Source organism: Seriola aureovittata, chromosome 6 (assembly GCF_021018895.1).
Source record: "Seriola aureovittata isolate HTS-2021-v1 ecotype China chromosome 6, ASM2101889v1, whole genome shotgun sequence".
Taxonomy (NCBI): Eukaryota; Metazoa; Chordata; class Actinopteri; order Carangiformes; family Carangidae; genus Seriola; species Seriola aureovittata.
The window spans coordinates 27,100,894-27,126,519 of NC_079369.1; the positions used below are offsets into that span (position 1 = coordinate 27,100,894).

Genomic DNA, 25,626 nt, shown 5'->3' on the forward strand with positions numbered 1-25,626 from the left:
ATAAAACTTTAAAAAGCTGTTTAAATGAAAAGATGTCCGTGTGTTACTCTCCAGTTAAGAGAATGGACACTGCTCAAACTACAAGACAGTCAGACTGTGTGTTTCACCTACATGTGTGAAATATGGTCGACTCATGCAACATCCCAAGACTTACAAAAAAGGCTCTTGCACCCGTACCCTATACCCAACAGGAAGTCAGCCATTTTTAATTTACTCAGCAATTCTGGTGCTGTTTTTGCGACTTAAGGACGTCATACTTTAACAAACTCCTCCTAGGGAATTCATCATCGATATCTTCATCGCCCCCCCGGTGGCGGCCCCGAGGTTTGCGACAGGGCGAGGGCCCCGCACAATGCAGCTTGCAGCTTTAATTTGTAGTTTAACTAATACAAAAACAAACCAACAAAAGAACAAATACATTAGACATACATTACACTCACTGCTGCCCGTGGGCCTGTGTCCACTCTGCAGCCTGATCTTAATGAAGACCAACACAGAGACTGTGAAGCAGCCGAACAAAGCTCTGAATGTCAAACCGGCGACGGTGCCGTGATCGTGTATCTAATCGGAGCTGCGGCGTACTGAGGTCAGACATGAGCACGCAGGATTAAAACCAAACCCCCGACCGTTCACTACACGCTCATTATGCAGAGTCGTCCACTGTGTTCCAGCTCGTCACAGCAGAGGTTAAAGGAAACATGACCAGGATGTTCTCAGGTCATATTCAAATCGCTCAGTGTTTTATTGTTGTTAAAGCAGGAGTCTGGTGCAAACAGAGAAGATCTGATAATCAGAACAGGAGGTTGTTGTTGGGTTTTATGTGACAGAGATGCCGCCTCTTCCGTCCACAGCTGTGCCTGGCTCTCCCTCCGCCTCAGCACAGGTGGGAAGCCTCCTCGCCCCGAGCAGCAAGGCCTTCTGGGTAGGAGGAGGTGTCCTCGCCCGGAGATGTTACCGCCCTGTCATCAGCCACCACCAGACTGATGTGACCACAGACGGCTGCATGTCAGAGCAGAAGAGAGGAACAGATGCGTGTGTGTGTGTGTGTGTGTGTGTGTGTGTTTGTGTGTGTGTGTGTGTGTGTGTGTGTATGTGTGTGTGTGTGTGTGTATGTGTGTGTGTGTGTGTGTTTGTGTGTGTGTGTATGTGTGTGCGTGTGTGTGCCTGTGTGCGTGTGTGTGTGTGTGGTGAAGGAGAAGCTTTTATGTTGGCAAGAAAAAAATGACATTTTTAGTCACACTGTAAATCTCAGTGTTTACTGTAAAATTCAAATATAAAAGCAGAATGTCATGTTTATTTATTATTGACGACAACAACAACAACAACAACAACAACAAAACCTTAAGGTCCACTTCCTGTTTCTGGAGGTTTCCACTTGTCTTCATCAGCAGGTGGAGGTTGCTCAGTTGTCATGGAGATGAGAGACATGATGAGACACACATGGAAGCATATATTACAACAAATAATATTGATACATATTATAAAACTACACATTTGAAATTTGTCTGCATAATTGCTGATAATTAAAATAAGTTCACATTCACACCATTCATCACAATAAACATAATGATGTATATAACAATAACAGCGGACTAAGATAAATAAATTACTCTGTATAAGTGCTGATAATTAGGATAGAAGTTTTTTATGTAACTGTTCAGCTGAGCATTGTTTTACAGCCAACACACCAACAGATACAGAAACATGAGCAACATATTTATCATTAACACAGAGTCAGAGAATAAAACAGAGGTAAAGGTGAATCCGCTCAGACACAAGTTACTGAACTCAGAGTTTTGATGTTTAGGTGACGGCAAAGATCCTGAAGCATCAACCAGGTCCTGAGGTGAAGTCAGGACCAGAGCCAGAGCAGATGAGACATAAAATAATTCACCAACATGATCTCTACCTCTCTATTCTCCTGGACAACTTTGTCATTTCATTCAAATTACAGTGAAACATAGGTCAAAGTCAGACTTCAGGTATTTTTTTTAAAATTCATAAAACAGTTGTTGATCGCCAGAGGAATTTCCCTGAAAGATTTCCTCCTTTTAATAACTGTCATATTTCTGCATGTTCAGTGACTCTCGAGCGTTAGTCACTGATCGGATTTCATGATCTCTTCATTAACTGGAAATCTACTAAAACTGTCTCTATATCTACCTATAGCCTTATGACCAAACTACACTGTTCGTCCGGAAACCTTCCTGGGAAATGATGTGAAACTATGAGACCGAATAAAAGTGTCACGAAGCATCAACTACATCACAGCTTTGGACATTTGAATCTTCTAAACATTAATAAATCCCCATGTTTTGTTTGAGACATGAAGGTAAAATGTCTACACATTGGCATTTGTTGAAAATGATAAAAGAGCAGTTTTCCTGCGTAACTCTGCACAGAGAACAATAACAATGTTAGTTCAATCAGGAAAGCAGCAGTGATTTGATGTCAATGATGAAGCTGAATCTGGGTTTGTTGTGTGTGAACGTCTGCAGCGACCAGCAGCAGCAGGAGGAGGAGGAGGAGGAGGAAGGAGGTTAAAAAAGGAGAGATTACAGGAAGGAAAAAAAAAAACTTTGATGTGTACATATGCAAATGAGTTTGGAAATGTCAAATTAGCATAGATTTGGGCTGACCCGAGCGGCGGCCTCCCTCCCAGCTACAGGCAGCCGGGACGCCTGACAGCTCGGCCCGCGTCCAGACGGCCTGCTTTACATATTAGAGTGGCCTCCCATCACCGCGGGTTACCACCAGCATCCCGTCACCACGGAGACTGATGGGGACTGACAGGGCGGACGGCCTGACTGATGGACAGACGGATGGATTGAAGGAGAGAGAGAGAGAGAGAGAGAGAGAGGAGAGCGAGAGAGAGGGAGGGAGGGGGTTAGCTCTGGGCCTCGCACGCCCACAGAGGAGAATATAAAAACACTTGATTATGTTAATGTGGTTGTTAATTTAATCAATTACTGGTGGACTGTTCATCAGAAACACAGCGGCTCCATGACCCCGAGCTGAGCAGGGAGAGTCTCTGTTGTTCTCTCTGATGAGGAGATCATCGTTTAACCTTTAGACTCTCTGTCGCAGTCAACTTCTCTCCTTCAGCTCACACCAACTCCAAGTTTCTTTAAACTGAAAACAGGAAACAGAAACTTCTGCAGCTACACACAGTTCATACATCACATTCACTCACAAGAGATTTTACTCTTTTATCAGTTTTACCAGTTATAACCTGCTTCAAAATGTTTAATCCAACCTTCATCTTTATTTATGTACCTCTTGTTTTTTAGTTTTTTTGTCTTTTGTCGTTACTTAAAAAAACAAACTGTTTCATTCTTATTTATTGTTGTTTGTTTGTTGTCCAATTTAAATGTTTTTGTTCTTGTGGTGGGAAAGATGTTTGCTTCATATTTTGTTCAGTTACTTAATAAAAACACATTGATAAAAGAAAAATTAAAAAATGTTTTTTGTACTTATTTAACTGAGAGATTTAGATAGATACATACTTGATTTAATTCATGAATTTATAAACTTCCATTACTGCAAATATCTGTATTTCATCAAGTTATCTCCACATTTGGGTTTCTCTTTTCTCCTGGTGATTTTCAAATAAATGACCTTAAATTATCTTGTAAATAGGGACTCCTGACAAATAGATCATTAATCAGAATTATATTCCTCTTCAGGACTTTGTTTATTTTTCGACCAAAACAACTTAATTTAACTCATTTTATCACTGACAAAAACACAGAGACACATCTCAGTCTGTAGTGATTTCAGCTGTTTTAGACTCCAGGAAAAGGAAACATGTGAAACTCTATTTTCATACAATAAAGATACAAAACAGACTAAATATACTGCTGTATTACTAACTTGTCTTTAACGCTGCCTTCTCTCAGTGTGTTAACATTTAAATTTCTTGGTCTCATTATTCTTTTATATTAGAAATGATTTATTTTATAAACACCATTCCGATTTTGTGGCACATTTTTGTGTGTTTATTGTCATGTTATTTGTCTGTTGTTGAGGAAACAAACACAGTGAGGTTTCCCCCATTAAATGAATATATTATTATATATAATATGATTATTATTATTGTTATTATTATTATTATTGTTGTTATTATTGTGATACATATTTGTACTCTGTGATTTTGTTGTGTTTGTTGTTATAGAAGAAAAAAAACAATTGAAATTTAGTATGAAATCACGAAGGTGTGTTTGTGTGTGAAGCCCTGCAGCATTGCGAGCACAGCCCCCCCTGCTGGTGGAGCCTCAGATGACAGTTATAAGAAGATTCCTCTGAACCCACCACACACATACAATTTACACAGGAACACACACACACACCCACACACACACACACGCACACACATGGACGCGTGCCCACACACATGTTTAACATGCATGACTGATGTCGGGGCGCTCTCTTTCATTTGTGAGTTAAATTCTATACAACTGCAGCCCACACTGTTTACACTCACAGATTATTAACCGTCAGTTGATCCTGGTTCTCTGGTGATGTAGGTCACACATCGGCCCCAGGCGCTTTAATCTGGACCCTAAAAAACAGAGACAAACTGCTGGACTGATGTGGAGTCAATGTGGAGGTGTGATGAGTAACAGAGTGATCACAGACGCAGGTCTGAGATCAGCTCACAGTGACAGTTTGATCAGTTCACGCTGCTGCAGGCCTGTAAACACACACACACACACACACACACACACACACACACACACACACACACACACACACACACAGATCTACATTCATACATGAATACATGTAATTACAATCATGATTACAGCTCATAACAGAGGAGAGGATTGCAGTGGACAGCTGTGCAGCTCAGTGCAAACCACTGAAACATGCAGCTGAATGTCGGACAGAGGAGGAACATGGCTCAGGGTTCAGATCCTGAAACCAGAACCACAACAAGTCTACAGACCAGAGGCAGGTGTTCTGGTGCTTGTAAAACAAATAGGGAGGTTTTAAACCAATTCAAATAGAAACAATTAGAAAAAACTTATTCCACCAGTGTAGAGACAAAACTGTAAAATAAAAAAATGCTGGAAAAAAACAAAAGCTGTTTCCCAATTTAAGTGCCATTAGCTGCTGAACTGAGCTGAAACCCAATACTTACATTTAACAGTGTAATCCTCAGGCTGTCTGTCATTGTTGTTTGCTTTCATTACTGGAGCGCATTGAATTTTGGGATAGGTTGGACCATGAAGGATCCACCTGTTGGAAAGAAGGATGCATCTGAAGGAGCCTTTGAAATGGGACAGTCTAGTCACTCTGCAGTGATGCAAAGAGTCTTCAAATGCAGCCTCTGAAGGATGAGACGAAGCTAAAGAATCCTGGTGGTAAATACAGCAGAGACCAGATCCACCAGACGGACCAGTACGTTTATGGCATCATTGTTTTAACATCACAGTAGGTAATCGTTTATCATAAAGAGATCTGATGTGTTTTCTACGTTATCAGCTGCAGCTGAAGCCTGATGATGTTTCTATGGTCATCAATGAAAATCTGAAATCCTCTGCACAGCAGTCTGAGTCAGGTCCTCGTCAAATGCAGGAAAACTGCAATTAACTAGAGGTTAAATGTAAAAAAGAGATGACTGTGAACTATGAGAAACTATTTATAGATGAAGAGCTCAATCAAAAGAATGATATTTAAAGTTGGTCCAGTGTAAGTGTAGTTGACTGAGACACTTTTAGATGAACTCAAGTACATCTTTTTTTGACTGATGACGTATACTTTGTAAAAATATACTTTGTTTCAACTTGAAGTATAATTAATTATATTTAATGCGCAATTGAAAGTCACTCCATAGTCAAATAAATCATATTTAAAATGCATTATCTACATATTTTGATTAAATTATAAATATGCTTATTACATATACAGCTTTAGTAAAATAAAAAAGGTGTATTTAAGTTTATTTGTCTAAAAACTTAGTTGTACTTCATTATATTTTTAGTAGCACTATTGATATATCACTAGCATACTAAGTACTTTCTAAGTACATCAAAATAGTACACTTTCAGTACATCAAGTATGTGCTCAAAAAAGTATAGTAAGTGTGCTTAAATTAAGTGTACTTAAGTGTACTCTTTTTTACATGGGTTGTGGTTTAGGTGTTGTTACTTTAAAGTCAATAAAAGTTGAAGTCGCTTATGTTTTGTAGCAGCAGAGAATCAGTATCTGAGCCTGAGAACAGAGGCGGGGCAGGACCTGGATCCCGGTCTCTGTTGACCTCTGCAGAACCACAACGTCACACTCACTGATGTGGACTGATGAATGAGAAAAAGTCCAGTGTATATAAACTGTATGTATATAATCCTGTATATGAAGGTGATTAGTGAGAGACGTGTTGGACTCCAGAGGCTCAGTCACTACAACTGTGAATGAATGGATGAGTTTCCTGTCAGCCCATGTGACTGGTGTTTACAGCTCCTGATTGGTCTGTCATAAGGCAGGGTAAACCATCAGAGCAGCTGACCTCCAACATGAAACTTGTTCACTAAACACGTTAATAATCACAAACTAAAAGTGTGGACTAAAGTATGAGGACACCCGCACATTTCAGAGGTTTTAGTGATGGCCGACATGTTCTTCATCAACAACCTGGTAAAATCATTTCTTTATGAAAATCTCTCAGGACTGAGATGACTGTAAAATCCATTTGGGAGACTGGGGACGGTTGCAACAACTGTTATTCCTCAAATCAGAAACATGCCAGAGTGATGACACTCATACTGCACATGCTCAGCACATGATGTTCTGTCATGGCTGACAGGGAGGAGATGGTTGCAATAAGTTATTGTAAGTTTCCTGAAGCTGAGCAGCCAAATTACAACAGTGTTTTTCCACAATTTTAGTTTAAAATACACAAAATATGCAGCTAATGTTGCCCCATAGAACAACAGAAAGAACAGTAATTATCTCCCCGCATTAGAGAAAACAAACATTATTTTGTGAATTATTTTGTCAGCCTCTCATGGTCTTATCATATATTTACCTGTTCTGTTCATCATAAGCAATAAAATAAATAAATTGTGTCTATTCTGACTCGAGGTAGGTTCTATGCTCTACACGAACCAAAACTCAATAACTGTTCTTTGACAAATATTATTATAAAAATAAATAATACTATAATAGACTATAATTGTCAAGCAATGTATATTTTCAGAATAATATGCCTATGGAGATAGAAAAGTGGATTTAAATTTAATTTTGTGTATCCTTTTTTTTTTGGGGGGGGGCTTTTTATGCCTTTATTTGATAGTATAGTGGAGAGAGACAGGAAACAGGGAGGCAGAGAGAGGGGGAATGACATGCAGCGAAAGGCCGTCCGATGCGGGATTCGAACCGGGGCCGACTGCAGCGAGGACTGTAGCCTCTACACATGTGGCGCCTGCTTAGACCACTACGCTACACGACGCCCCAATTTTGTGTATTCTAATGTATTTTTAATATGTTGCAAACAAATTCTTCCATTTAAAGAAATATTGTGAATGATCTGTCATCTATAATCATCTTTAAAGGGTATGGGTAATTAGCTCTAAAAGTTTGGTTGGTGTAGAACGAATAGTCTCTGTGTAACTGAGGGAAATGCAAAAAGTGTTGCAACCGTCCTCAGTCTCCTCTACATCTCAGCACAGAGACACAAACAGTGACAGAAACTGGAAAATATTTCACATTTCTTCACATTTAATCTTTGTGGTTTATGTTTTATGTGTAGGCGTTTACTGTGTAGCTTGACATGAGCAAACAAGAAGCTGGAGGAACACTGTTGTCTAACATCTCAGTGTGCAGATGCTGCAGCGTTGAGGTTTCCCTTCAGAGAGAAAGAAGAAAGCTTCTAAACAGCGACGTGTGTGTTGACGTCCGTGGACCCTCAGAGGAGCCGCAGCAGGTGAAGTGTATAAAACATTTACAGTCGGAGCTGTGAGGATCCAAACCTGCAGAGTCCTCACCTGAGGCCTGTCGACACGGCGGCCGCTCAGACAGCCAACACATCTATTATACATACATGAAGCGGGGGGGGGGGGGGGGGGGGTCCAGATGTTGCCAAAGACGCTGGTTGCTGTTGTCACTTGAATGGGCAGCTTAGCTTTAACAGCCCCAAACACCTTTTATTTATTCATTCACCATTTTTAATTGATCTGCTGGTGAGGGGAACCACATGTACACACACACACGCACACACACACACACACACACACACACACACACACACACACACACACACACACACACACACACACACACACACACACCAGTAAAACACAATAGATTGTAATAATAAGTGACGGGGTCTGAAGACTTTTGTTTATGGTGGTTTTTGTGGAAACCAACTGAGAGAACAGACTAGTGAGTGTGTGTGTGTGTATGTGTGTGTGTGTGTGTGTGTGTGTGATGAGCATCGTCACACACATTAAAAACACGACCCGCTGTACACGGGGCTGAGGGTCAGCCATCTTCCCAGCACCTCCCATTGACTCAGACCTGCTGGAGAAGACGAGCAGCGACTGCGTGCTGTCTGCGGTAAAAAGACTCATCACTGTCCTCCATAATACACACATCAGTCACTGAGACACTGAGAGTCTGACACTGACTGTGACCTGCTGTCTGGAGCCGAACCAGACTCTGAGGACGGACGCTCCACACACAACAGGGGACAGACACGAGGGACACTGCACCTATTGTAGAGTGGTTTTCATGTGGACTGTGGATGATTTTCAGCCTGTGGAGCTGCTGGTGGTCGTTTGGTTTGATGAAGTGATGGAATCAACATTTGTAGAGGATTCATACCCAGCAATAAATATCTAACCAATCAAAATGCACCGCTCATATCAGACTGGACAAAGTCAGATTGTTAATATTCCTCCTGCTTCATGTCAACTGGTTGAAGCTTCTTTCCCCTTCACTGCCCGCAGCTCCCAGTGCTCCCAGTGCTCCCAGTGCACCTGTCCATATGTCTCCTCTGCTCTGTGTTTGGTCAGCAGGGAGTCACAGATCCCTCCGCAGCCGGACCACGGCTCCATTTAAGAGCAGTGATACAAATGGAGCAGAAGAAGGCGGCAGGTAAATCAGGAAGTGGAGAAACACAAGGATTCAAAGTATCTGCTGATAGCCGTTGTTTTCCAGGATGAAACAAAATTAGAAAAACAAAAACTATCATTTAAAGCAATGAATAAAAACTAGATGTTAACATGAAAGAGCAGAAAATTAACTAATGACTATTTTAATTCTTCTTCACCTGAATCTCACCTGGTCAAACCACATTCTCTGCTGTTCATAAACATGTCTAATTCAGAAGCTGATTTTGTGTCTCTGCAAATCAAACAATCACTGCAATCAAAAACAATCAAATTAAAACAAGAACAAAACATTTGAGATAAACCATGAAAACATGCAGCACGCCGATGTTTATAAAAAGGTAAGCTAACGTTATCATTTTAGCGGTAATGTTAGCATCATCTGTTTAAATCTTTCTCTAGACGTTAGCAATGGAAACATTACTGCAGTAACTTCATCCGACATTTACGCTGCTTGTCTCAAACTAAACCCAAATGAGTGAGTGAATTAGCTTCTAGATGATCACGATGCTCTGCAGTGGAGAGCACGAGTCGCAGCAAGAACGACTAATAGTGACCAATTCTTCAAACAGCTAGGAAGAAAATGAGAGAAAATCTTTACTGGCGACAGAAAGGTCTTTAGTTTTTGTTCATTAAAACTAAACTAAAGCTAATAAATGTGACTGAATCTAATAAATATTTGAGTTAAATGACTAAATGCTAAATCAAAATCAAGCGCTAAAAAGAAGCCAATCATCGTGTCCACGTCTGAATAACAGTCATTATACATGTTTTATGTTTCATTGCAGCCTGTGACCGTCGTGTTCAGAGGAATCATACGAGCCGGACAGAAGCATCTGCTGCGTCTCTCCACAGCCAGGAGGAGGAGGCGCACATGCAAACGCTCGGCCATCATCATAATCATTACTAATCCTTCAATAATTCATGCTCAAGCCGCCACGGCCGAATCGCTTTCACAACATGAGATGCTCTACTGCCAACAGGACCCACACCCCTCAGCACCGGTCCAAGCCTGATTGAGTTTTGGCTCCGGCTGCGTCGGGGAGGAGGATCCTCTTCTGGGAACGCCATCCAACATGTTTCTTGCCCATCAATGGAAACATTTGGAAGCATGACCAAAGGCGTTGTCCCGGTCCAAGTCAGTCCCAGCAGGGGGCCATCGGGGGCCCCTCAGGAGCCTCTGTAGCATCTCTGCTGCCCCGTTGCTACTGTGAGAACACAAACCACACAAGATGATGGTGATAAAAGGAAAATAAGAGCACAGGCGGCAAGTAAATAAAAAAAGTGCACTGAAGTGTATTTACTTACCCCTTACTATGTACTGCTGTAGTAATCATACTTATTTGTGTTCAGTAATAAACTAAAATTTAGTGCTTCAATGCTTTCAGTGCTACTTGAAATTACTTTTCATGTATTTTTAGCCACCAAAATAGTGAAAACATTCATTTTCCAAGGGTACTAACACATTAAGTATGTAATGTTTTAATATCAGTTTATTCTTCATGAATGCAAAAATTTAAATATATAGCAATGTATTGTACAATATGAAGGTATTTCATATTATAATAAACTGTAATGCACTGCTATGTCTGCATGTTATACATTAGGTTCACGTTTCCTGAATGGCCCTATGCCAGCAGGAGATATGCCAGCGTTTAAAGGAGCTATTTGTAAGTTTTGCTATTGCTACATAGCCAAAATTAGCATTACCAACTGTTTATTTACCAGTCTTGCCAAGAGCTTCGGCCATTAATGTGTTTACAACATAAGTTGTTATAATATGTCCTTTGAGCAGCTACTTCTTCAGGGCACCACAGTGACTCAGTATCAGAAAGTGACGAGGCAGTCCAAGCAAGGTGGAGCTAGCTAGTTAGCATGCTAACTTCAGTAGAAGAAAAGACATGATAGAGACAAGAGATAACACTCGTGTTTGTTTCCACCTCTGGAGACAGCTGTAAAGGAATGAAGTTTGATGCTGAACTCACAACGTTTCCTCTAAAGTGATAAATAAACAGCTGTTAATGCTAACGTTAGCTATGTAGCAATAGCAAAACTTACAGATAGCTCCTTTAACTGTTAAAAATCACAGCTGAAAAGTATGTTGTGACAATGGCATGGGTGAGAGTTTGGTTAGGTTTCGAGAAAGATCATGGTTTAGGTTGAAATGATTACTTCGTTAAGATTGGAGGACCTTTGTCTAAGCACACTGAGTTTCAGCCGTATGAAATGTGCTATATAAATAAAACTGACCTGACTTGACTTTGTCGCCATGGTTACAATAATTAACGTGTGGTTAGCGGTTACGGTTACGGAAAGTTTGTGGTTAAAAGAAGCAACTTGAAATGTGGGTATGAAACGGGAAACTGTTGGCACAGTCACTAACTTCAGACCAAAGTCACTCAACCATCCAAATCCTCAAACATTAACACACTGGCCAACTGGGAGATTAATTTGCAGGTAATTAATGTCCTGTACTTCTGTGCTGTAATTGCTTCTAAACTTGTGACTTGTTTATTGAGTGAAGAAGTTACTGCCAGCTGCCTTGACTGATTGTGTCACAAGGTTGTCCCATATTGAAGGCTCCTTCAAATGCATCCTTTGTTGACTGGGCAGCGAAGGGTCCAAAGGGTGGATCCTTCATCGCTCAACCTAAAGCAAGATTCATTGTGAGCTACTGATGAATCACTTTTCAAAAAGAGAATATGGCTAATAAAACAGGGCCAAGGATAGACAGGAAATCCTTTGTAGACCAGACCGTCTCACTTGTCTTTCGAAGGATACAGCTTCTGAATTGAGACACAGCTAATATACAGCTCATATCCTTTTGGAGGGAAAGTGTAATCTCATAGCAGCTACTTCACTCTTGACTCAAGCAGTGACTTGTTTTTGTTTCCCCCGGCTCTTTGACAGTTCTCAGACTTTCCCCACCTCTTGTAACGACCCAGCAGCTCAGTGTGACTGAGTGAAACAAAGTTTTAGCTTGAACGGCTTTAAGTAATGAGTCCCATCAGTGAAACAGAGTGTGTGTGGACCAGTGTAAACAGGAGGAGGAGGGACGGCTCTCGGCCCTAATAGAGCTGACTGTGTTGGTTTGACAGCTCTCATTAATTATCTCATTTAAACACTTATTACCCAGCAGCTGTCAACTTATATGAGCAACAGGGGGCTGAAAGAACAAAGACTCTGCTGCTCCGGGTCTGTGTGAGCCTCACTGGATTACTGCAAACCCAGAGGCTGTCAGACCAGAGCAGGGGGTCCAAAGACAGACAGGGGTGTGAATTCAATCGTGGCAGACGGAGAACCAATGAGATCTAGTGTCAGCCAGCAGCTGAATCTTTGTATTGCAACATAAATACAAACATCAGGCCTCTTAGTGGATGGTGGTCTGAGCTGGACTCCATGAAAGGCCACCCAGTCCTAATGTTCACCCTCATGATCGTCAGCTTGATTTGACATTTCAGGTTTATGACGATGCATCATTGAGATTTGATGTTTGCATCTGTTCCTCTGTGACCTATGATGTCCCTACACAAGATCTTCCTCCTCCCCATTTTCAAGGCCTTGAATAATCTTCCTCCAGAGTATATCAGTAACTTATTAATGCTTTATACCTCTGATAAGCCATTCAGGTCCTCTGAGCGAGGCCTGCTAGTTGCACCTCAAAATGGTATAAAGAGGAATGAGACACGTTGTGACATATCACATAACTTGATGACACCAAAACATGTTTCATACAATTGTGGGTGTGGGACTTCTGATTTTACATTCTCTGTTTCCTCCCTTCACTTCCTGTTTGTTAACAACATAATAATGTTGGAAAGCAGATTTTGAATTCTTCTATCTTATTATTTCTTCTGTTTTATGGCCGTAATTTACCATTTTTACAACCCTTGATAACTTTGGTAACCTCGTGTTTAATGTCACAACGCTATGAACGTAATTCGCTCAGGCAAGTCTGCAGATATGAAATGCGGACTTATGGAAAGTGTGCAGGACTCAGAGTGTCTGTTAGAGAGCCCTCATGCCCTCGAAGGTTTGACAGTGGGACTGATTTAATGCCCCTCAAAGTCTGTCTGTGAGGGGGGACCCTGGGATCAGGCTGCCATTTTTACCTGTAGAAAGCAACCACTGAAGCTGACGTCATGTGACATGTATTTTCTCACAGCACACAGAGTGTGACACAGTCAGTCTACAGCTCACTGATAAACTTCTCGAATCCACCTGTAGGCATTTTATGTTGAAATAGAGGACGATCCTGTATTATGTGGGATGGGTGGCAACCTCCGTCCCAGGCCATGTTTAGTCTCCCCCTGAGAGTCAGGTCAGAAACTCTGTTGGACGTTTTAAGTCACAGCTGAACATCTGTCTGTTTTCTAAGTGTTTTGTTCTTTTAACCTTTTATTCTTTTGTAAAGCACTTTGTAACCCAGGTTTTAAAAGGTGCTACAGAAATAAAACTTTACTTCTTCACTTCCTTCTGTACATAGATGTGCAGGGACCTCTAAATGCATCTTTGCTAAAAAGCATAATTCAACCCTTCGATCCTATCCATGTGATATCAGCCAGGACATCCAGCAGGTCGCTGTACTCCTTTATACACACCTGCAGTCTACAACGTGAGCTTTTTAAAAAGTCCTTAAAAACAGAAATAACCTAATTGGTGGAGAGTTTTTTAATGAAAAGAGAGAATTTCTGGGGCCTGAGTGACCAAAGACAAAGGTGCGACATGAGCTGCAGCTCAGTGGATATGAGGATCTGTATGACTGTGCTGCTTTACTCTCTCTGAGTGAATAAACATGTTTAACACAGTAATCTCACATTGTCTGATTGTTTTAGTTTGAATCTCTCTGTAAATCTTTCCTCTCCGTCCTCGTGCTGCTCCGGGATGTCTCTGTCATGGAGACGGAGGTCCTGGGAAACAAACTGAACTGTTTAGAGGAGGACAAACTCAGGCTAATGACGTTAATTAAAAGCACTTATTAATGAGAGAGTGTTCTCTGGCGACACAGTGGAAAGTCCCCAATGATATTAACTACTATTAATCTACGCTAATCAGTCCTGTCGCCTGGCAGGACCACCCCTCCCCCTCCCTCCTCGTCCCCTGAACGGGCCCCTCTGTCACAGCAGTTAGCATGGGGTGCTAATCATGGACGGCCTCCATACTGTAGTCCCCAGCGAGCAGGTGGTGCTAGTCACAGGCAATGACTGATGACTCTCACATGCACACGCAGCGCTGCAGGCGGGGTTTCACCGAGCTGCGCTGCCTGTAAGTGCTCAAATATGTCCCATTTACATCCAGTTATACATTTTGGAAAATATGTGACCTGAAGCTGGAAGAAGATGGTAACTCACAGAAACCTGCGGGGCAGACTGCAGTTTTAAAACAAGCACCCGTGGCTCTGTTCCAGATTCAATTTAAATATTTTAGAGCAGGTCGGCCCGGCAGCCTGCAGCCAGGAATTGTTTAACATTAACACTCGACATATTTTCTGCTTCCTCTCAGCCACAGTTTGGGTTTAATGTAGTCAGGTTCATCAGAGACTGTTGGTCTGAATTACAGTGATGGACAAAATATAACCAGATTATGAAAATATGTTCATATAAATATTTAAATGCTCCTTTGATGATCTGTAAAGACTCTATGTTTCATTAAACGGATAATGTAATTTGAAAATACAAAAACTCATGTCCTTTAAATTTCCATTTAAAGTTTAGTAAAATTACTTTATTTTATTTAAACTGAAAAATCATTGTATCTGTTTCACTGGAGCTGTCACATTTATACTATATAACAAACTAAACTGACACAAACAATCTTTGGAAAAAATGTATTTGATGTCTACTTTGATTTTTAAGTTTGGCTTATATCCCATTCCCTAACATGGAGGGGGCGGGGTTTATGACTTCTACTTCAGGCAGCGGGGGGGGCGATTTCGATGTCTTGGTTTCACTGAAAGAAGCTGTGACGTCGTCCATCTTTATATACTGTTCAGTCATTGGAGTCATTCATGGAGCAGAATAGCAGGATGGGACTTTCACTTCATCAAACTGCTGTTTGAAATTGTTAGCTTATTGGTGAGTGTGCAAGTACAATTAAACAGATACTGTCCAGTGAGTATGGTAATGTAAACTTGTGTGTAATTGTATGAGACCAAGGATAAGATCTGTAGGACTGCTGAAGGGCCGGGGGGAGGGTCTCTACAACCCCAGCCTGACAAGGTGTACGGCCTCCCTGACCTTTATATACAGAGGGATTCAATACATGATTTTACACAATAAGAATAATACAACCTGGTCTAGCTATGCTACATTATGAAAGCAGGCGGTGTGCTGCATGATATTGCCAAAAGGAATGGTACACGCTCAGAACACACCCCACAACCTGATGAAGACATGACTTCTGATCAGCACCCAGTGTTGCAGCTCAACTTAAACATGTGGTCAACTCTTTTAATTTAAACACGATCAACAACAACAAAAAAACACAGGAGAATAAATCACTAGTGTTTTTCAGTTCAGGATACAGAAGTATACCAAAGAGATCAGCTGACAAGAAAAGCACTCAGTGCTGTGCTCTGTGGAGAGGGTTATCATCAGGAATGATTCCTGTCAGGGATACATGTGATACAGTGTTTAAATTCAAGTAAAATCACTTCTTTATGACATCGGTAACTGATCTTGTTACAGGAGATGCATCATGTTCTTTTTCTTCTTTGACAGTCCCCCAGAAAATGTGCATTAAAAAAAACACTTTTATTTTGTGCTACTGTATTAATCAAGACCTTCATGTCTTTATTGTAAAGTTTTCTCCATCATCTACCACACAGCCTTTCAAAATGAAATGGTTTGTGTTTGTGAATGAGACTGGTCGTGCATGAGCACAGACATAGAGAGTGTTTGGGATTTATCACTGGTGACGGTGACAGGTGTGCATATAAAACATGTGATAAATATGTTTCTTTCATGTGTGTGCTGCATCGATACAGACCTCTTTCGACACTTGGTTTGATAAATGAGGCCCTTGGACAACTTTGTTATTTTGGACATAGTCTCCTTCACAGCAGAGAAGCAGGGTTACATCATCTTAAATCCCAAATTGAGGAAACAGATGAAGTTATGCGAGAGTAATAGAAGGAAATTTCACTTACTGCACAAAACAGTAAATGAGGGAGTGATCTGTAATTCTTCTTGCCCAACAAATGATGTAAATGTTCATTATCACGGGACCTTACGACATCATTTCATGTTCAAACGGGGTAAAAACAAACCTGGCTGATAAAGGAACAGTTACAGGATCAGATTTCAGGTCTCGGGGCAGAGGCAGGCTGTGATGAAGACCACTCCCAGTCCACCTAGTCACAGCCAGCTCCTGATCAGCCTCCATCACCACCACTGTGCCCTCTGACCCGAGGGGACGAGGCAGTGAGGACTGAGCCAGGCGTCCTGGGCCGAGCCAAGCTTTGTTTTCAGTCCACTGACCCTCAGCCTCCTCCTCACTTTGAGCTGCAGCCACCTCCTTTTTGTTTCTGCTGTTAGCTCAAGGTTTTTCTGTGTCGGGGTTTTAACTCTGGAGAGGTGACAGGCTCACGAGCAGCAGGAGAGGAGAGATAAAGATGAAGAGCTACAGTAGAGGGCTGGATCTGTCCCCACCTCTCTGGCAGCGGAGACACTGGTGGAGACGCTCGTCCTCTGAGCTGCAGTATTATTAGGACGCTGCCGTCCTCCTCTGGGTGTTTGGGTGTGAAAAGCTGTTTTGTTGGAGGAGCGGTGGTATCGGGGCCCACAGAGGGGCGGGATAATTCTCTCTCTATAGGGGGGGGGGGTCGGCTGCCAGACTGCTCTGCTTGTCTGTTAATCTGCGCTCACTGGGAACGGGAAACGCTGATGGATGCGATGCCAAGAGCGGGCCGGCGGGCTGCAGATGGCAACTCTTCACCACCACACGTCACTGCATGTTCCTCCTACAACCCTGTCTTTTATTTTGAAATCCTGTGCCCTCTGAAATAAAAGCCTTGCCCTGATTTTCCTCTGAGCTTTTATTTTACTTTGGAGAGGAAAAGTTTAAAATCTTTAAAATCCCTTTTATCCTGAATATATTTTTGTATAAAACTTGCCCTAGAGTGTTGTTCTTTTTTAAAAAAAAAAAAACAACTAATAAATCTTCTACTACTACTACTACTAATATTTTGTTTAACATGGTTTTCTCCCTGACTGATAAATCTGGATCAGGCCTTGAGCCCCGCCCACCACCTGCTGGCTCCAGGTGAAAGAGCAGAGAGCATCAAGATGGTTAGAGGAGGAAACATCAGAGAGATTCAGCCACATGTTTGAGCCTCAGTCAGACCCAGACTCATAAGAGGAGTCTGAGACCAGAACCACAGACTAGCAGACGGATCAGAACACTTAGCGTAGTTAGCATCTTTTGTTAGCTTGTAACTGGCAGTGGCTGACACAGTGTTAGCGGTTGTGCTAATGCTAACTGTCTCTTTCTGTACTGACTAGGTTTCAGGTTTATTTAGCCCCACAAATTGACAGGATTGGCCAATGGTATGAGATGTTCTACACCTCCTGTCTCTTAAGTGGGCGTCATCACAATTTCATGTCCATGTCAAAACATAACAATACAATTCAACACTAAATACAGTATGAATTTATGCCTGATTTTGCAGCTCATTTAATATCTGATCAGCCCAGCACAAGATCACATCGAATGTAGTCTAATAATACTCTCGTTTTCCCTCCAAAAACACTTAAATAATAAAATCAATAATAGTATTTTTAGCAAAGAAACTGTTTTATTTAAAGTTTTATTTTAGTTTTCAGTCACTTTTAATTCATGGTTTCACATATAAATCCCTATGAACTATTGATGATCCTGCTGAAAAACGGGGAGACCAGACCATTTTGGTGACCACATGTGAAACAAAGACTCAGACCTGCCGCTGGTCTCTTATAGGGGCAGGGAGGTGGCGAACCCACATGACATAGATACAGGAAATGACACCATCTCCTTTCTCAACTGCCTCTGGTAAAAGGGCATTGAATAATCAAATTCCTTGAATCACGTCTTAATTGGGACATTTTGTGCAAAATATTTATATGTATGTACCCCTCCTCTTTCTGATAAGGTTCCCTAAATGTCAAGGACTTTACCTTTGAGTATCAGACTTCAGTGTGAATCACACTGAGAGAGTTGATCTCATTAAAACAGTGAAACCAGCCATAGAGTCAGACTTGAAAAGTCTCAGCTCTGTGTTTGTTGTGAACCCAGGAGAAGGCAGCTGAGGCTGGAATCACAGCAGCAGCAGAAGTGGCATGTTGGAGCCTGGAGTTGGACATCTGCTGGGGGGTTGGTCAACATATGTTTCCACCGCGCTGTCTTCCCACAAAGACGACAATCTGATGTCCCTCCAATTAAAAAAAAACCTTGAAAATAATGCAGCGTTGAAAAAAAATAAAACCACAACATCCACAGTGTTGATGTTGTGGATGTGCTGCAGGAGCTGCAGGGAGGTGGAGGAGGAGGTTTGGCTCAGGCTTCGAGGTCGCTCCGTCGTCCTGTTTCCACTGAATTTAGATTTGAACAGAGGCAGAGAGACGCCCCATCAGATCTCCAGCTGCGCAAGAATCCACCCGCACTTCTACCCGTCCTGCTCTGTGCAGAATACAAGAACAATGGTGACAGTTTCAAACAGTTTCACACTTATGCTTTTATGTTTTTTTGACTGTCGATTTATCACAAAAATGTTTCATGTTAGAGTTTCTGTACCACTTGACAAATATACTGAATTTGGTCACAACATCCATTCCTGCAGAACCAGAGACTATATTAAGAGTAGCAAACTAATACTTTATTATTTTTAGCTATCTGCCATATTTATAATAAGATTATATATCATTATCAATAATACACAACTGTGCTCCTGAAACTGCAGCCTTCTGTCAGCTACTGCAGGAATGTGATATTGAGCGAATTTATTTTATTTGTATCAAATTAGTGAAGTTAAAAAATGTATACATATACAATAATTAATCTTGAATGTGTGCCCATATTCGTCCTTGTGTTTTATGATTCCATCTTTATTTTATCTGATAATTACCAAATTATGCTAATTACACAAACTACCCAACATGCAACTCTTAGTAACCACAAGACAGAAAGTAATATTTGGGTGGAATAAACTTTTAAAGTTGTAATGTGTAAAATGATGCTACTTGCTCCACCTCCATAGGGGATAGTTAAAATTGTTGATTACACTGAAACAAATTATGAATACTTGTAATACAAACAGTATGTTTTTATCTACCTACAAAAATATGAAGGCGAGGGGATACTGCATGACACATGGGTGTCAGGCTACAGCAGCATGAGGAAGGGATGATGACATCATCACAAAGGCAGAATCAGAAAAAAACATTGGCACATAGTTTTTCACTTACAAGATATTTGGCTTGGTGTTTGGTGCAGTATCCAATAAAAATATTAACAGAAAATAACAATAAAAACATAAAATACTGCAACAGTCAAAAAGATAAATAAACATAGATACACATATTCAAAAAATAAAACAATGAAAAAAACTGTGTACAAAAGTGTTGACAAAACCCCTGCTGAAAAAGGTCACAGACAATATGTGTTCTGTGCAGGGATAATACTCCAAGGTGTTACTGTAATGTGGTTGATGATGGTTGATGAGGTCAGACGCAGAAGAAAAGGAAGGTGCTGGTCCATCACTGGGGAGGACTGGACTGGAATTCTGGAACCTTTCAAACTAAAATTCTGTCCAGATCTTGTCAGTTCTTACACATTGCATCCTTAAAACTTCATAGAAATACGGTCCTGTAACTGCTTGACAAAACAGTTTTGGTCTCTAGAGCTAATTTCCTCCTTCATGACAACTGTTTATATAACTCACCTGTTTACATTTTATTAAAGCTTAAAGTTATGGAGAATTGAGGGCGTGGCCACTTTGAGTGACAGGTGGGGGAGCTTATGCTTGCCACAAACTGGCATGCACTAAAGTCTGAACTCCACATACACCCCTCCTCTTTGCCTATTTTTGGATTAGCTGGGAGTTAGGGGCGGAGTCAGACACTGCCAAGACGGCAACAGTGGGGCAGCTCACTCTGAGCTTCAAAACTGCTCTTCAATAACCTGTGGGTGACGTCACAGTGTCTATGTCCGTCTTTATTTACAGTCTGTGGTCCTGCAGTCTCCGGTACTACAGGAACATACAACTGTAGTGTACTGAAAGAATAGTTTCAAAAACCAGAGATGAAGTCAACAGATCAGCAGCTTTGCTTCACCTACACCGAGCATCACTTGAACTTGCACAGAAGTATGTTAGCCCAAATGTACAGTTTGGTTTTATCAGTAAAAACCTTTACTGGTTGAACTGTTCAGCTTTACATTTTCACTGCTTTAACATTTCAGCTGTTGATTTAATGTGTTCAGAGCTTATCTTTCTCCACAGTGTTTCTCATCAGGGACCAGCAGGCTGCTCGGCTGGTCGCAGGGGCCTCGTCTCCTCCGTTCTTAAAGCGGTTAACCCGGCGACGTGATTCCCAGTGGCAGGAGGCTGCATCTCACAGAGGCTCGCTGTGGGCCGATCACATTAATTATGCTAAACAGCAGTTAAAGCTGAGAGGGGAGGAGGAGAAGGCGACGTGCCGCATTGTTTCCCTGAGAAATAAACGGACGTTCACAGATCACAGCCCGCAGTCAGTCGTGATGACCACACGACACGCTCAGAGCTCAGGTCCAGTCCCTGAGAAACAGGTTAGAGGGCAGAAACATTATCATGAATCATGGCCTCTGGAGAGGAAGGGACGTGTTGTGGCACGTTCCAGCTTGTTACATGAAAAAAAGAACATGGTAAACGTGTTCATGTTGGATTTACATACAGAGGCTGAAATCTGTAATACGAGGGAGACGACAGACAAATAGAGGGACTACAGTCTTACATTATAGTCGAGTTTATGGGAAATTTACATTTATATTTCATCTTTTAACTATTTAATCAGGAAAGTGCCTCAATGATACAAAAATTTTTTCTCAGATAGAAATACATAAAAATGTAAGATAAGAGAAAAGGACGAACAGATACAGATACACAAGAAAAAAGGAAGGAGAAATGGAGAAGAGACATCACATCATTGTTTTACGGCCAGTTTATTTAAACCTGCTCCACAAGAGTATATGCAAGGGATTATCTTCATATCTAATGTGTCAATGATTGCTCCTCGTGCCAGTGCTCAGTACTAATGCAGGAAGTATATTAATGTAGTGAAGCAGAGTGTGGCCCATCCTTGCTACGAAGGAAGTAAACCGAAAGGATGCGGCCCCCCTAACTGGGACACAACTACTGTTCCACAGCAGTAGGGATGGGGTCTGATAACCTGTTCTATTTTGCATCTAGTTCTAAGTTGGTAAAATATCCAGATTCTGTTCTGTGGCAAACAAATCCATTATTAGCTCTTTTGGCAAAGAGAAAAACTGATGACATTCACTAACGTGTGATGACTCAGTGTCGCTGTTGTTGGATCGACTTAAACCTGAATCAGCAAAACTGCAGGGGAGGGAACCAACAACAGCTTAATGAGTTCTCTGCTCTTAGACTTTGGTTCATGCTGTGGGGATCATGAGTTAGCACACCAGATTTCATGGAAATCTGTGAAACTCAAGCAGGGCAGTTGCGCACATTGTCGTACATAAAACCATTAATCAAAATTTACCTCAAAGGTGTAATGTGTATGAACTGACCAGACCTGGCCAGAATTTTAGTATAAAATGTTCAAAAAATTAACTAACACTATCAATAGCATGTGAAGGAGCCACAGTGAAGATGTCATGACCAAGACCTCCATCTATTTTATTTCAGCATGAGCATGCTAACCAACTAGCCCTGACCCGTCCCATGTTGTAATACCACTTCATGACACTAGATGCTTTGTGAGTCAGTGTAGCATCTAGTCTTCTCTCAGTCCCACGAAGAACAACAGCTTCCTTCAGAGCTTGAAGTTACGGTACAGGTCGCGTCAGGACTGCTCTGACAGGAAACCACGTTCAATGGCAAAGAAAAGAAGAAAACACGAGTAAATCCTGGCGTGGCTTCCCACCACTGGAGACAGCGCCGGGCGAGTAAAGAGATGCAGTTTGCTGGCGAGCTCGTAACTTTTCTTTTACGCTGGTGAGTAACATCTAATGTTGGTCTGTAGTGAAAAGTATCATTAGTGCAAATAACAAACCGTACTGACAAACACTTCAAGTGGCATAAATGTATGATTGGTGATGTCGACAGACGTTTTAGCGATTTAGTAGAATTTAGCCTGTTCTCGAACCAGCGGGTTCAGGATCTGCTTCTTCCCCTCAGCTGTCACCCTGTTCCACTCTGCACCACTTATATACCACTGTGATTATATCAGAGCCACAGTGTATACATGTTCATACTGCTGATTCATAATAATGAATATTTATACAACAGTTACACCACTGTCTAATACTGTATTTACTTTAGCATATACATATCTATCCCTAATATGTATGATACACACACAACAGACCCAACACGTTTGAACATAAAGAACTTGTATGATCTAAACTAATTGTCCTATCACATGTTTGTCTGTATCAGGACCAGAATTCCAGTCCAGTCCTCCCCAGTGATGGACCAGCACCTTCCTTTTCTTCTGCGTCTGACCTCATCAACCATCAACAACCATCAACAACCACATTACAGTAACACCTCAGAGTATTATCCCTGCAGATATTGTTTATACTGTGATACTCCTTACTGTGATGCACATCCTGCTCAGCAGTGAGTTTATCAATACTTGTTTATAGTTTTTTTTGTTGTTATATTTTTTAAATATGTATATCTATGTATATTTATCGTTTTGACTGTTACAGTATTTTATGTTTTTATTGTTATTTCTTGTTAATATGTTTATTGGATGCTGCACCAAACACCAAGCTAAATATCTTGTTAGTAAAAACCTACCTGGAAATAAACCTTATTTTCTGATTCTGCCTTTGTGATGATGTCATCATCCCTTCCCCATGCTGCTGTAGCCTGACACCCATGTGTCATGCAGTATCCCTTTGCCTTCATATTTTTGTAGGTAAATAAAAACATACTGTTTGTATTACATAACTCATAGTTTGTTTCAGTAATATCAACAATTTTAACTATCAACAATAAATGCACATAAATGATAAATTATAAGGAACATGGGGAAAACAACAATTAACAGGATGGGGGTGAAGAGGTGAAATGCTGCCCCCTATGGAGGTGGAGCAAGCACGATCTTACATATTACACCTTTAATGCTAAAAAAATAGCTAAAAACTATGTTTCACATTTGTACTGTTGACATGAAAAATTAGGCTGAATTTTTTGTAGATTAAAATTTTGTATGTTATTTTTAACTTGGTTATTGGACGTGATAAAATTCTATATAAATGCTTATCACACAGAGTTACATTCATTTGCTAAATTATTGTAAAATTAAGTGAAATTTAAAGAAAGACATAGTTAACAGGAAGAAAGAGATCACCTTCAATCCTCACATTGTCCTTTGTGTCCCCGTCCTCCCTCCCTCCCACCCTCCTGTAGTCCCCCTCTCCCCCATTTTTCCTCCCAGCGTCTCATTTTTCTTTCAGCACTCTCTCTGGCTGGCACGGCTCTCTGCCTCATGTTGGGATCTCCTATAGTGACCATTTTCAATTAATGTCTTCATTCATCAGCGGGGAGCAGTCTAATTCTGGAAGGACCGGCTCCTCTGAGCTTGCGGCCTCATTGATTTATTAAACTGCTTGCTTCAGATATGCAGACCAAGCTATGAATGTAGTGAAGGTGTCTGATCTTTCAGAAGGTTTGAGAGTTAGTTCAACATCAATGTCAAACTCTGTAACGGAGTGACTTCAACACAAAGGATGGTGCAAAGTTTCTTGTGCATATGTATATACATGTATTTATATATACATCAAAAATATAAAACACCATCATTAAAGTAATTAAAATGTCTAGGTTTGGTCTGCTGGCTGTCCAGGACCTTATGTGTTGTAGTACAGTCCTTGGCTCAGGACTAGTACAATTCATAGTTCGGCAATTTGTCTTTTTGATCAGGTAAATGAGAGAGTGACAAGAGCTCTGCTGTACTAAGGCTATGATCTGGAACCAAATAAATCCAGAGGTCTATATACACTCACACTGATCCTTGATTACCAGCAGCTGGAGAACACAGACTGTAAATAAAGATGGACATAGCCAACGTGATGTCACCCATAAGTTTCTGTACAGTGGTTTTCAAGCTCAGAGTGAGCTGGTCCACTGTTGCCATCTTGGCAGTGTCTGACTCAGCCCATAACTCCCAGCTAAAAAAACCCTCAATTCTCCATGACTTTAAGTCTTAATAAAATGTAAACAGGGGAGTTATGTAACCAGTTGTCATGAAGGAGGAAACTAGCTCGAGAGACCAAAAGTGTTTTTTGTATCAGGCTTTAAACATGTTTATTTCTATTGTAAAGTTGAACATTTTAACATGGGATTCTTTGGTAATTGACTCACTGCTGGAGCCAGACTCTAGTGGTCATTAGATGAACTGCAGTTATTGGCACCTCCGTTTTGACCTCATGCAGTTTGCCGCTTGTTGGTGAGGCTGATTAACCACAGGTGTGCAGGACAGGTGTGGATACAGAGGTTGCCTGCTGGACAGATGAGGAATGGCTCTGTTGACACAGTAACAACCACAAGAGTTTTGTCTTCAGGTAAGTTTTCTGGCAAACATTACTAATGACAATAAGTAGTTTCATGAATGTAGCTAGATGGCTATAGCTGTAATCATTGATAGAGGCCAACTCTTAATTTTGTATGGGATAGTTCAGTTAACTTTAAAGGATCATAGTCACTATGTAAGTTGGATTTGAACCCAGGCAGCTGCAGTAAAGACTGAGCCTTAATGGTATGTGCTCTACCAGGTGAGCTACCCAGCTTATTACTTATGACAGTTACTGGATCTCTCTAGATAGTTCAAAAGGTCAAATCTTAAAAAGAGGAGGATTTGAGTGATGATCACCTCCTATCCTTCACCAGGTACGCCAAAGAAAAATTTAGAATTGGAGCAAAGAACAGATGTTTTTTTTATGGTTTCTCATCATTGCTTGGCTGTAGATTGGTAAAAACTGAAGCTTATCTGATCTTTGAAACTGCAGAGTTAAGATCTAAAACTCTTCAGATATGCTTCATAAAATCTCGTCAGTGTGAATTGTCTTTAACAGTCGATTGGGGACTGTAGGTTCGACTGTGGCAGGGCAGAAAGGTCACTTAAAACAAAATCACAGGTTTGAGCTTTAAGTCAGAGGAAGAGGAGCAGGACTGATCAAACCTGAGCTTCAAAACTCAAATCACAGCTGAAGATTTCCTATCGCAACAGTCAGGTGATCGGATATCAAAGAAGACGCGGCAGTATTGTCGTCAAGATGGACGGGCTAATTCAGGCAGTGGAGCGCGAGCCGC

General features: G+C 41.1%; 1 long non-coding RNA gene across 1 annotated transcript; it reads left to right on the forward strand.

Annotated features, from left to right (window-relative positions):
• Positions 1-9,649: 9,649 nt before the first annotated feature.
• On the forward strand, positions 9,650-10,489 carry LOC130171425 (uncharacterized). Its single transcript, XR_008828137.1, has 2 exons — positions 9,650-9,724; positions 9,899-10,489. It is a non-coding gene; the product is annotated as an uncharacterized LOC130171425 (long non-coding RNA).
• Positions 10,490-25,626: the final 15,137 nt, after the last annotated feature.